General features: G+C 43.0%; 3 non-coding genes across 3 annotated transcripts; all 3 read right to left on the bottom strand.

Moving 5' to 3' along the window:
* Nucleotides 1-1,932: 1,932 nt before the first annotated feature.
* TRNAL-UAG (transfer RNA leucine (anticodon UAG)) lies at nt 1,933-2,014 on the bottom strand. Its single transcript has one exon. It is a non-coding gene; the product is annotated as a tRNA-Leu (tRNA).
* Nucleotides 2,015-6,160: 4,146 nt separating this feature from the next.
* On the bottom strand, nt 6,161-6,242 carry TRNAL-UAG (transfer RNA leucine (anticodon UAG)). The gene has a single exon. It is a non-coding gene; the product is annotated as a tRNA-Leu (tRNA).
* A 4,146-nt stretch (nt 6,243-10,388) lies between these two features.
* TRNAL-UAG (transfer RNA leucine (anticodon UAG)) lies at nt 10,389-10,470 on the bottom strand. Its single transcript has one exon. It is a non-coding gene; the product is annotated as a tRNA-Leu (tRNA).
* Between the last annotated feature and the right edge of the window lie 2,341 nt (nt 10,471-12,811).

Below are 12,811 nucleotides of genomic sequence, written 5' to 3'. Positions count from 1 at the left end.
TGCCAGGCCTTTTCCCCCTCAGGTGCCAGGCATTTTTTTGGCTATTTGGGGCAGGACGCTCTTAGGCCATCATACATTTTTGTCCACATAAGCTACCCACGCCAAATTTGTGTCCTTTTTTTGCAACATCCTAGGGATTCTAGAGGTACCCAGACTTTGTGGGTTCCCCTGAAGGAGACCAAGAAATTAGCCAAAATACAGTAGAAATGTATTTTTAAAAAAATAAATGGAAAAAAGGGCTGGAGAAGAAGGCTTGTGGTTTTTGTCCTTGAAATTGGCATCCACAAAGGGTTTGCAGTGCTAAAATCACCAGCTTCCCAGCTTTCAGGGACAGGCAGACTTGAATCAGAAAACCCAATTTTTCAACTCAATTTTGGCATTTTACTGGGACATACCCCATTTTTACGATTTTGTGTGCTTTTAGCCTCCTTCCAGTCAGTGACAGAAATGGGTGTGAAACCAATGCTGGATCCCAGTAACCTAAACATTTGTGAAAAGAAGACAACATTCTGAATTCAGCAATGGGTAACTTGTGTAGATCTTACAAGGGTTTCCTACAGAAAATAACAACTGAACTAAAAAAAAAAATTGAAATTGAGGTGAAAAAAACAGCCATTTTTCTCTACGTTTTACTCTGTAACTTTTTTCTGCAATGTCAGAATTTTGAAAGCAATATACCGTCACGTCTGCTGGACTCTTCTGGTTGCGGGGATATATTGGGCTTGTAGGTTCATCAAGAACCCTAGGTATCCAGAGAAAATAAATGAGCTGCACCTTGCAGTGGGTTTTCTTTCTATACCGGGTATACAGCAATTAATTTGCCGAAGTATAAAGAGTGAAAAATAGGTATCAAGAAAACCTTTCTATTTCCAAAATGGGCACAAGATAAGGTGTTGAGGAGCAGTGGTTATTTGCACATCTCTGAATTCTGGGGTGCCCACACTAGCATGCGAATTAAAGGGCATTTCTCATGTAGACGTCTTTTTTACACACTGTCTTATATTTGGAAGGAAAAAATGTAGATAAAGACAAGGGGCAGTAACACTTGTTTTGCTATTCTACGTTTCCTCAAGTCTCCCGATAAAAATGGTACCGCACTTGTGTGGGTACGCCTAGCGCCCGCGACAGGAAGTGCCCCAAAACACAACGTGGACACATACAATTTTCCCAAGGAAAACCAAAACCTAGGTAAAAGACATTGTCATTTGCAACGCCAATAGCTCTAACTCTCCCAAATGTGAGACCTTTCGCATTGCAAATGCTTGTTTTTTTGTGCAGACAAGTATTCGTGGAGCCTGCTTTGGTTCTTAAGACCTCAGACCTAAAGCAAAGCTTAGACAGAAACATAGCAATGTGCCCTTTGCACACAGTTAGAGATACAACTAAATGGAGTTATATATAGGTGTGCACGGCCATTGTGCACAATTCTGTTGTGATATAAAGTTTCGGTATGGGTTAATGAGAGCTCGTAGTTATGGCCGAGTGGCTAAGGTGATGAGCTTGAAATTCATTGGGGGTTCCTTGCGCAGGTTCGAATCCTGCCGAGTACGTCACTTGTTTATTTTAACCCTGATATTTAAAATAACTGTGAAGAACACATTTACCAACTTTATTTGGGAAGATAGATAATTTGCTTTAAATCTTTATTTAACAGAGGTTCGATTTTATTTTGCAGACAGAAGAGCGGGGTGACCGCGTGGGGAGAACAAATTATTTGTTAAACCTTCCATTTGAAGGTGATCTAAGCAGAATGAAGGAAAACAACAGCAGCGCCCATCAGCCGATTTCTTGGGAGTCCACGGTTTAGGAGTTTACTTAGAAGGAGACTGTAAAAGAGTTTTAAAATTAGGGACCTATTGGTAGAGTCACTGTGCATGCAAATTGAAGGGGCAGGAGGGAGATGCGTCATTAAGATCTGTTAAAATCCATCTCAGGCAGCGATGGGATTCGAACCCACGCCTCCAAAGAGACTGGAGCCTAAATCCAGCGCCTTAGACCGCTCGGCCACGCTACCTTCAGTTTTCTATGTGTCTGTGCACTTCATGAGCACCGAAACCCTGCGTCCTGGCACTCAGTGTGGAAAGTCGAGTCGATAAACCGTTTAAAGGACATGATTACAATGTCGGGAGGGTGATGTGGTAATTGAAGGTTATCTCTCTTACTCAGTCACTGCACAAGTCTTCTCCCACCTGCTCGGACCTAGTGCAATCACCTTAAAAGACAACACTCTCCGAGCAATGACTTCCAACCAAGGTATAAGCACCTGCTCTACATAGGCAATGTGACTCCATCATTTTCTAATGAAACAAGTGTTCATACTGGTGGGCTCATTTCTTAGGGTGGGATCTAATGAATGAGCAGTTCATTCAAAAATAACCGAGGAGTTGCACGTATTCATGACATCAGCCCTATTGCCGCACCCAGTCTCCCCAACATACTGTTTAGCTTTCCAGTGACGTCATGTCTTGTGTGGCCTATTCACATTCCGCTGTTAATATTTTTTAGCCAACAGAATTCCACACTTCCCGGTCTTTGAGCTCACATTGAAAAGGCACAAGTCCCAAAATGCAACCGGGTGCTGTTTAAAACTCCAGCACTGGCGGGCGGTGCCCCAGGTGACATGGGGCCCACCTGGATGCTCTGACTGCCTTTCACGTGACAGTCACAGACACACACAGGACAGAGGTTCAAAAGCTATTCTGAAAGAAGTAAGCACAACAGGCCCACGTGAAACTAAACTTTTTAAATAGATGATTTTTGTTTCTATTGACCGGGTTCTCACTCGTTCTGCGCGCCAAGTCAAATGTAAATGAGCCTCGCAATAAAAATGCACAGAGGATGGTAAAATTCACTTCACTCTGCGCTCGTTGATGCTGAGAGCATGGTTGTCAGCCCGCACGCTTGTTATTTTGATGTGGAATTACTTGATTGCTTTGTGATAATTTTCATTACTCCGAATTGGAAGCTCCCCTACCCCAGTAATAACGTTTGAGGTATTACCTCCCTACCACACCAACAAGGCCACCCTCTGACCAAGTCCTTTGCCTCTCTTCAGAACTACCATAAGGCCCTCCATGCACTAGGAACTTTTTGCTTGACGACCATGTAGGCGTCCTTGGAATATTGATATTTAGAAGTAACAATGTTTGTTTATTTTAACTAACTGACCTTTTTAGGGTCTCGCTTGATAGACTCTGTAGTATTCAGTAAAGTGCTTGGAGCCCGCATGTCTCTCACCATTTTTTTTATTTATGTGGCACTCTTCTTTACAGTTTCTTAATTCATCAAGGCATGTCTTGCATCATTTCCGTTCCTCTCTGTAGAGCAGCGACCAAGCGTTGATTGATTCAGCTTAATCAGTGCCTGACCGCTGCTCCCCACCTGATCAAGGTACTATTTTTTCCTTTTACCTTCTAGTGCCCTGCAAACAGAAGGCTTGTGACTGGCAAAAACATGACCAGCAGGTCAACCAAAACTGTTAAGTTTTAAATTTAAATCTAACTTTCTTTTATTTTGCCAAATCGTCTTTTCCCACGTTCCACGCATGTTTTCTTTTGTTTTTGTTCGTGGGCGCTCTTCTCAAAAGATGACGATTAGCTTGTTTAAGATATTGCAAAACAACAGTGTTTCTTTATTATGTGTAAATTCTGAAATTATGCTTTGACACATAATCCTGCGGTACACTTCAATCCACCCCACTCCAATCTGCCCCACTACAATCCACCCCCATCCAGACCACTTCACCCACACTAATCCACCTCACTCCAGTCCAAATCACTCACCCGAATCCAATCCACTCTAACTCATCCCACTCCAACCCTCTCCAGCCACCCCTATCAAATCTGTCTCACTCCAATTTGCCCCCCTCTAATAAAAAACAATCTGCACCACTCCAAAACAATCTGTCCTACTCCGATCCAAAACAATCTGTCCTACTCCGATCCAAAACAATCTGACCCACTCCAATCTGCCCGACTCCACTTCAAAACAATCTCCCCTACTCCAATTCAAAACAATCTACCCCACTGCAATCTTCTGCACTCCAATCCAAAACAAACTACCACACTGCAATCCAAAACAATCTGCCATACTGCAATCGAAAACAATCTGTCCCACCCCAGGCAGTGGTGGCTGGTGCACTTTGAAAGGAGGGGGTGGGAGGGAACAATAGTTCATCTGAAGCTAAGTGAAGAAATTGGAATAAAATAGTGCATTTTAACCCCTTCGCTGCCAGGCCTTTTCCCCCTCAGGTGCCAGGCATTTTTTTGGCTATTTGGGGCAGGACGCGCTTAGGCCATCATACATTTTTGTCCACATAAGCTACCCACGCCAAATTTGTGTCCTTTTTTAGCAACATCCTAGGGATTCTAGAGGTACCCAGACTTTGTGGGTTCCCCTGAAGGAGACCAAGAAATTAGCCAAAATACAGTTGAAATGTATTTTTAAAAAAATAAATGGAAAAAAGGGCTGGAGAAGAAGGCTTGTGGTTTTTGTCCCTGAAATTGGCATCCACAAAGGGTTTGCAGTGCTAAAATCACCAGCTTCCCAGCTTTCAGGGACAGGCAGACTTGAATCAGAAAACCCAATTTTTCAACTCAATTTTGGCATTTTACTGGGACATACCCCATTTTTACGATTTTGTGTGCTTTTAGCCTCCTTCCAGTCAGTGACAGAAATGGGTGTGAAACCAATGCTGGAACCCAGTAACCTAAACATTTGTGAAAAGAAGACAACATTCTGAATTCAGCAATGGGTAACTTGTGTAGATCTTACAAGGGTTTCCTACAGAAAATAACAACTGAACTAAAAACAAATATTGAAATTGAGGTGAAAAAAACAGCCATTTTTCTCTACGTTTTACTCTGTAACTTTTTTCTGCAATGTCAGAATTTTGAAAGCAATATACCGTTACGTCTGCTGGACTCTTCTGGTTGCGGGGATATATTGGGCTTGTAGGTTCATCAAGAACCCTAGGTATCCAGAGAAAATAAATGAGCTGCACCTTGCAGTGGGTTTTCTTTCTATACCGGGTATACAGCAATTAATTTGCCGAAGTATAAAGAGTGAAAAATAGGTATCAAGAAAACCTTTCTATTTCCAAAATGGGCACAAGATAAGGTGTTGAGGAGCAGTGGTTATTTGCACATCTCTGAATTCTGGGGTGCCCACACTAGCATGCGAATTAAAGGGCATTTCTCATATAGACGTCTTTTTTACACACTGTCTTATATTTGGAAGGAAAAAATGTAGATAAAGACAAGGGGCAGTAACACTTGTTTTGCTATTCTATGTTTCCTCAAGTCTCCCGATAAAAATGGTACCGCACTTGTGTGGGTAGGCCTAGCGCCCGCGACAGGAAGTGCCCCAAAACACAACGTGGACACATACAATTTTCCCAAGGAAAACCAAAACCTAGGTAAAAGACATTGTCATTTGCAACGCCAATAGCTCTAACTCTCCCAAGTGTGAGACCTTTCGCATTGCAAATGCTTGTTTTTTTGTGCAGACAAGTATTCGTGGAGCCTGCTTTGGTTCTTAAGACCTCAGACCTAAAGCAAAGCTTAGACAGAAACATAGCAATGTGCCCTTTGCACACAGTTAGAGATACAACTAAATGGAGTTATATATAGGTGTGCACGGCCATTGTGCACAATTCTGTTGTGATATAAAGTTTCGGTATGGGTTAATGAGAGCTCGTTGTTATGGCCGAGTGGCTAAGGTGATGAGCTTGAAATTCATTGGGGGTTCATTGCGCAGGTTCGAATCCTGCCGAGTACGTCACTTGTTTATTTTAAACCTGATATTTAAAATAACTGTGAAGAACACATTTACCAACTTTATTTGGGAAGATAGATAATTTGCTTTAAATCTTTATTTAACAGAGGTTCGATTTTATTTTGCAGACAGAAGAGCGGGGTGACCGCGTGGGGAGAACAAATTATTTGTTAAACCTTCCATTTGAAGGTGATCTAAGCAGAATGAAGGAAAACAACAGCAGCGCCCATCAGCCGATTTCTTGGGAGTCCACGGTTTAGGAGTTTACTTAGAAGGAGACTGTAAAAGAGTTTTAAAATTAGGGACCTATTGGTAGAGTCACTGTGCATGCAAATTGAAGGGGCAGGAGGGAGATGCGTCATTAAGATCTGTTAAAATCCATCTCTGGCAGCGATGGGATTCGAACCCACGCCTCCAAAGAGACTGGAGCCTAAATCCAGCGCCTTAGACCGCTCGGCCACGCTACCTTCAGTTTTCTGTGTGTCTGTGCACTTCATGAGCACCGAAACCCTGCGTCTTGGCACTCAGTGTGGAAAGTCGAGTCGATAAACCGTTTAAAGGACATGATTACAATGTCGGGAGGGTGATGTGGTAATTGAAGGTTATCTCTCTTACTCAGTCACTGCACAAGTCTTCTCCCACCTGCTCGGACCTAGTGCAATCACCTTAAAAGACAACACTCTCCGAGCAATGACTTCCAACCAAGGTATAAGCACCTGCTCTACATAGGCAATGTGACTCCATCATTTTCTAATGAAACAAGTGTTCATACTGGTGGGCTCATTTCTTTGGGTGGGATCTAATGAATGAGCAGTTCATTCAAAAATAACCGAGGAGTTGCACGTATTCATGACATCAGCCCTATTGCCGCACCCAGTCTCCCCAACATACTGTTTAGCTTTCCAGTGACGTCATGTCTTGTGTGGCCTATTCACATTCCGCTGTTAATATTTTTTAGCCAACAGAATTCCACACTTCCCGGTCTTTGAGCTCACATTGAAAAGGCACAAGTCCCAAAATGCAACCGGGTGCTGTTTAAAACTCCAGCACTGGTGGGCGGTGCCCCAGGTGACATGGGGTCCACCTGGATGCTCTGACTGCCTTTCACGTGACAGTCACAGACACACACAGGACAGAGGTTCAAAAGCTATTCTGAAAGAAGTAAGCACAACAGGCCCACGTGAAACTAAACTTTTTAAATAGATGATTTTTCTTTCTATTGACCGGTTTCTCACTCCTTCTGCGCGCCAAGTCAAATGTAAATGAGCCTCGCAATAAAAATGCACAGAGGATGGTAAAATTCACTTCACTCTGCGCTCGTTGATGCTGAGAGCATGGTTGTCAGCCCGCACGCTTGTTATTTTGATGTGGAATTACTTGATTGCTTTGTGATAATTTTCATTACTCCGAATTGGAAGCTCCCCTACCCCAGTAATAACGTTTGAGGTATTGCTTCCCTACCACACCAACAAGGCCACCCTCTGACCAAGTCCTTTGCCTCTCTTCAGAACTACCATAAGGCCCTCCATGCACTAGGAACTTTTTGCTTGACGACCATGTAGGCGTCCTTGGAATATTGATATTTAGAAGTAACAATGTTTGTTTATTTTAACTAACTGACCTTTTTAGGGTCTCGCTTGATAGACTCTGTAGTATTCAGTAAAGTGCTTGGAGCCCGCATGTCTCTCACCATTTTTTTTATTTATGTGGCACTCTTCTTTACAGTTTCTTAATTCATCAAGGCATGTCTTGCATCATTTCCGTTCCTCTCTGTAGAGCAGCGACCAAGCGTTGATTGATTCAGCTTAATCAGTGCCTGACCGCTGCTCCCCACCTGATCAAGGTACTATTTTTTCCTTTTACCTTCTAGTGCCCTGCAAACAGAAGGCTTGTGACTGGCAAAAACATGACCAGCAGGTCAACCAAAACTGTTAAGTTTTAAATTTAAATCTAACTTTCTTTTATTTTGCCAAATCGTCTTTTCCCACGTTCCACGCATGTTTTCTTTTGTTTTTGTTCGTGGGCGCTCTTCTCAAAAGATGACGATTAGCTTGTTTAAGATATTGCAAAACAACAGTGTTTCTTTATTATGTGTAAATTCTGAAATTATGCTTTGACACATAATCCTGCGGTACACTTCAATCCACCCCACTCCAATCTGCCCCACTACAATCCACCCCCATCCAGACCACTTCACCCACACTAATCCACCTCACTCCAGTCCAAATCACTCACCCGAATCCAATCCACTCTAACTCATCCCACTCCAACCCTCTCCAGCCACCCCTATCAAATCTGTCTCACTCCAATTTGCCCCCCTCTAATAAAAAACAATCTGCACCACTCCAAAACAATCTGTCCTACTCCGATCCAAAACAATCTGTCCTACTCCGATCCAAAACAATCTGACCCACTCCAATCTGCCCGACTCCACTTCAAAACAATCTCCCCTACTCCAATTCAAAACAATCTACCCCACTGCAATCTTCTGCACTCCAATCCAAAACAAACTACCACACTGCAATCCAAAACAATCTGCCATACTGCAATCGAAAACAATCTGTCCCACCCCAGGCAGTGGTGGCTGGTGCACTTTGAAAGGAGGGGGTGGGAGGGAACAATAGTTCATCTGAAGCTAAGTGAAGAAATTGGAATAAAATAGTGCATTTTAACCCCTTCGCTGCCAGGCCTTTTCCCCCTCAGGTGCCAGGCATTTTTTTGGCTATTTGGGGCAGGACGCGCTTAGGCCATCATACATTTTTGTCCACATAAGCTACCCACGCCAAATTTGTGTCCTTTTTTAGCAACATCCTAGGGATTCTAGAGGTACCCAGACTTTGTGGGTTCCCCTGAAGGAGACCAAGAAATTAGCCAAAATACAGTAGAAATGTATTTTTAAAAAAATAAATGGAAAAAAGGGCTGGAGAAGAAGGCTTGTGGTTTTTGTCCCTGAAATTGGCATCCACAAAGGGTTTGCAGTGCTAAAATCACCAGCTTCCCAGCTTTCAGGGACAGGCAGACTTGAATCAGAAAACCCAATTTTTCAACTCAATTTTGGCATTTTACTGGGACATACCCCATTTTTACGATTTTGTGTGCTTTTAGCCTCCTTCCAGTCAGTGACAGAAATGGGTGTGAAACCAATGCTGGAACCCAGTAACCTAAACATTTGTGAAAAGAAGACAACATTCTGAATTCAGCAATGGGTAACTTGTGTAGATCTTACAAGGGTTTCCTACAGAAAATAACAACTGAACTAAAAACAAATATTGAAATTGAGGTGAAAAAAACAGCCATTTTTCTCTACGTTTTACTCTGTAACTTTTTTCTGCAATGTCAGAATTTTGAAAGCAATATACCGTTACGTCTGCTGGACTCTTCTGGTTGCGGGGATATATTGGGCTTGTAGGTTCATCAAGAACCCTAGGTATCCAGAGAAAATAAATGAGCTGCACCTTGCAGTGGGTTTTCTTTCTATACCGGGTATACAGCAATTAATTTGCCGAAGTATAAAGAGTGAAAAATAGGTATCAAGAAAACCTTTCTATTTCCAAAATGGGCACAAGATAAGGTGTTGAGGAGCAGTGGTTATTTGCACATCTCTGAATTCTGGGGTGCCCACACTAGCATGCGAATTAAAGGGCATTTCTCATATAGACGTCTTTTTTACACACTGTCTTATATTTGGAAGGAAAAAATGTAGATAAAGACAAGGGGCAGTAACACTTGTTTTGCTATTCTATGTTTCCTCAAGTCTCCCGATAAAAATGGTACCGCACTTGTGTGGGTAGGCCTAGCGCCCGCGACAGGAAGTGCCCCAAAACATAACGTGGACACATACAATTTTCCCAAGGAAAACCAAAACCTAGGTAAAAGACATTGTCATTTGCAACGCCAATAGCTCTAACTCTCCCAAGTGTGAGACCTTTCGCATTGCAAATGCTTGTTTTTTTGTGCAGACAAGTATTCGTGGAGCCTGCTTTGGTTCTTAAGACCTCAGACCTAAAGCAAAGCTTAGACAGAAACATAGCAATGTGCCCTTTGCACACAGTTAGAGATACAACTAAATGGAGTTATATATAGGTGTGCACGGCCATTGTGCACAATTCTGTTGTGATATAAAGTTTCGGTATGGGTTAATGAGAGCTCGTAGTTATGGCCGAGTGGCTAAGGTGATGAGCTTGAAATTCATTGGGGGTTCATTGCGCAGGTTCGAATCCTGCCGAGTACGTCACTTGTTTATTTTAAACCTGATATTTAAAATAACTGTGAAGAACACATTTACCAACTTTATTTGGGAAGATAGATAATTTGCTTTAAATCTTTATTTAACAGAGGTTCGATTTTATTTTGCAGACAGAAGAGCGGGGTGACCGCGTGGGGAGAACAAATTATTTGTTAAACCTTCCATTTGAAGGTGATCTAAGCAGAATGAAGGAAAACAACAGCAGCGCCCATCAGCCGATTTCTTGGGAGTCCACGGTTTAGGAGTTTACTTAGAAGGAGACTGTAAAAGAGTTTTAAAATTAGGGACCTATTGGTAGAGTCACTGTGCATGCAAATTGAAGGGGCAGGAGGGAGATGCGTCATTAAGATCTGTTAAAATCCATCTCTGGCAGCGATGGGATTCGAACCCACGCCTCCAAAGAGACTGGAGCCTAAATCCAGCGCCTTAGACCGCTCGTCCACGCTACCTTCAGTTTTCTGTGTGTCTGTGCACTTCATGAGCACCGAAACCCTGCGTCTTGGCACTCAGTGTGGAAAGTCGAGTCGATAAACCGTTTAAAGGACATGATTACAATGTCGGGAGGGTGATGTGGTAATTGAAGGTTATCTCTCTTACTCAGTCACTGCACAAGTCTTCTCCCACCTGCTCGGACCTAGTGCAATCACCTTAAAAGACAACACTCTCCGAGCAATGACTTCCAACCAAGGTATAAGCACCTGCTCTACATAGGCAATGTGACTCCATCATTTTCTAATGAAACAAGTGTTCATACTGGTGGGCTCCTTTCTTAGGGTGGGATCTAATGAATGAGCAGTTCATTCAAAAATAACCGAGGAGTTGCACGTATTCATGACATCAGCCCTATTGCTGCACCCAGTCTCCCCAACATACTGTTTAGCTTTCCAGTGACGTCATGTCTTGTGTGGCCTATTCACATTCCGCTGTTAATATTTTTTAGCCAACAGAATTCCACACTTCCGTCTTTGAGCTCACATTGAAAAGGCACAAGTCCCAAAATGCAACCGGGTGCTGTTTAAAACTCCAGCACTGGTGGGCGGTGCCCCAGGTGACATGGGGCCCACCTGGATGCTCTGACTGCCTTTCACGTGACAGTCACAGACACACACAGGACAGAGGTTCAAAAGCTATTCTGAAAGAAGTAAGCACAACAGGCCCACGTGAAACTAAACTTTTTAAATAGATGATTTTTGTTTCTATTGACCGGGTTCTCACTCGTTCTGCGCGCCAAGTCAAATGTAAATGAGCCTCGCAATAAAAATGCACAGAGGATGGTAAAATTCACTTCACTCTGCGCTCGTTGATGCTGAGAGCATGGTTGTCAGCCCGCACGCTTGTTATTTTGATGTGGAATTACTTGATTGCTTTGTGATAATTTTCATTACTCCGAATTGCAAGCTCCCCTACCCCAGTAATAACGTTTGAGGTATTGCCTCCCTACCACACCAACAAGGCCACCCTCTGACCAAGTCCTTTGCCTCTCTTCAGAACTACCATAAGGCCCTCCATGCACTAGGAACTTTTTGCTTGACGAGCATGTAGGCGTCCTTGGAATATTGATATTTAGAAGTAACAATGTTTGTTTATTTTAACTAACTGACCTTTTTAGGGTCTCGCTTGATAGACTCTGTAGTATTCAGTAAAGGGCTTGGAGCCCGCATGTCTCTCACCATTTTTTAATTATGTGGCACTCTTCTTTACAGTTTCTTAATTCATCAAGGCATGTCTTGCATCATTTCCGTTCCTCTCTGTAGAGCAGCGACCAAGCGTTGATTGATTCAGCTTAATCAGTGCCTGACCGCTGCTCCCCACCTGATCAAGGTACTATTTTTTCCTTTTACCTTCTAGTGCCCTGCAAACAAAAGGCTTGTGACTGGCAAAAACATGACCAGCAGGTCAACCAAAACTGTTAAGTTTTCAATTTAAATCTAACTTTCTTTTATTTTGCCAAATCGTCTTTTCCCACGTTCCACGCATGTTTTCTTTTGTTTTTGTTCGTGGGCGCTCTTCTCAAAAGATGACGATTAGCTTGTTTAAAATATTGCAAAACAACAGTGTTTCTTTATTATGTGTAAATTCTGAAATTATGCTTTGACACATAATCCTGCGGTACACTTCAATCCACCCCACTCCAGTCTGCCCCACTACAATCCACCCCCATCCAGACCTCTTCACCCACACTAATCCACCTCACTCCAGTCCAAATCACTCACCCGAATCCAATCCACTCTAACTCATCCCACTCCAACCCTCTCCAGCCACCCCTATCAAATCTGTCTCACTCCAATTTGCCCCCCTCTAATAAAAAACAATCTGCACCACTCCAAAACAATCTGTCCTACTCCGATCCAAAACAATCTGACCCACTCCAATCTGCCCGACTCCACTTCAAAACAATCTCCCCTACTCCAATTCAAAACAATCTACCCCACTGCAATCTTCTGCACTCCAATCCAAAACAAACTACCACACTGCAATCCAAAACAATCTGCCATACTGCAATCCAAAACAATCTGTCCCACCCCAGGCAGTGGTGGCTGGTGCACTTTGAAAGGAGGGGGTGGGAGGGAACAATAGTTCATCTGAAGCTAAGTGAAGAAATTGGAATAAAATAGTGCATTTTAACCCCTTCGCTGCCAGGCCTTTTCCCCCTCAGGTGCCAGGCATTTTTTTGGCTATTTGGGGCAGGACGCGCTTAGGCCATCATACATTTTTGTCCACATAAGCTACCCAGGCCAAATTTGTGTCCTTTTTTAGCAACATCCTAGGGATTCTAGAGGTACCCAGACT

The sequence above is a fragment of the Pleurodeles waltl genome, chromosome 12 (genome assembly GCF_031143425.1).
Source record: "Pleurodeles waltl isolate 20211129_DDA chromosome 12, aPleWal1.hap1.20221129, whole genome shotgun sequence".
Lineage (NCBI taxonomy): Eukaryota > Metazoa > Chordata > Amphibia > Caudata > Salamandridae > Pleurodeles > Pleurodeles waltl.
This window is presented reverse-complemented; position numbering and strand designations above follow the sequence as displayed.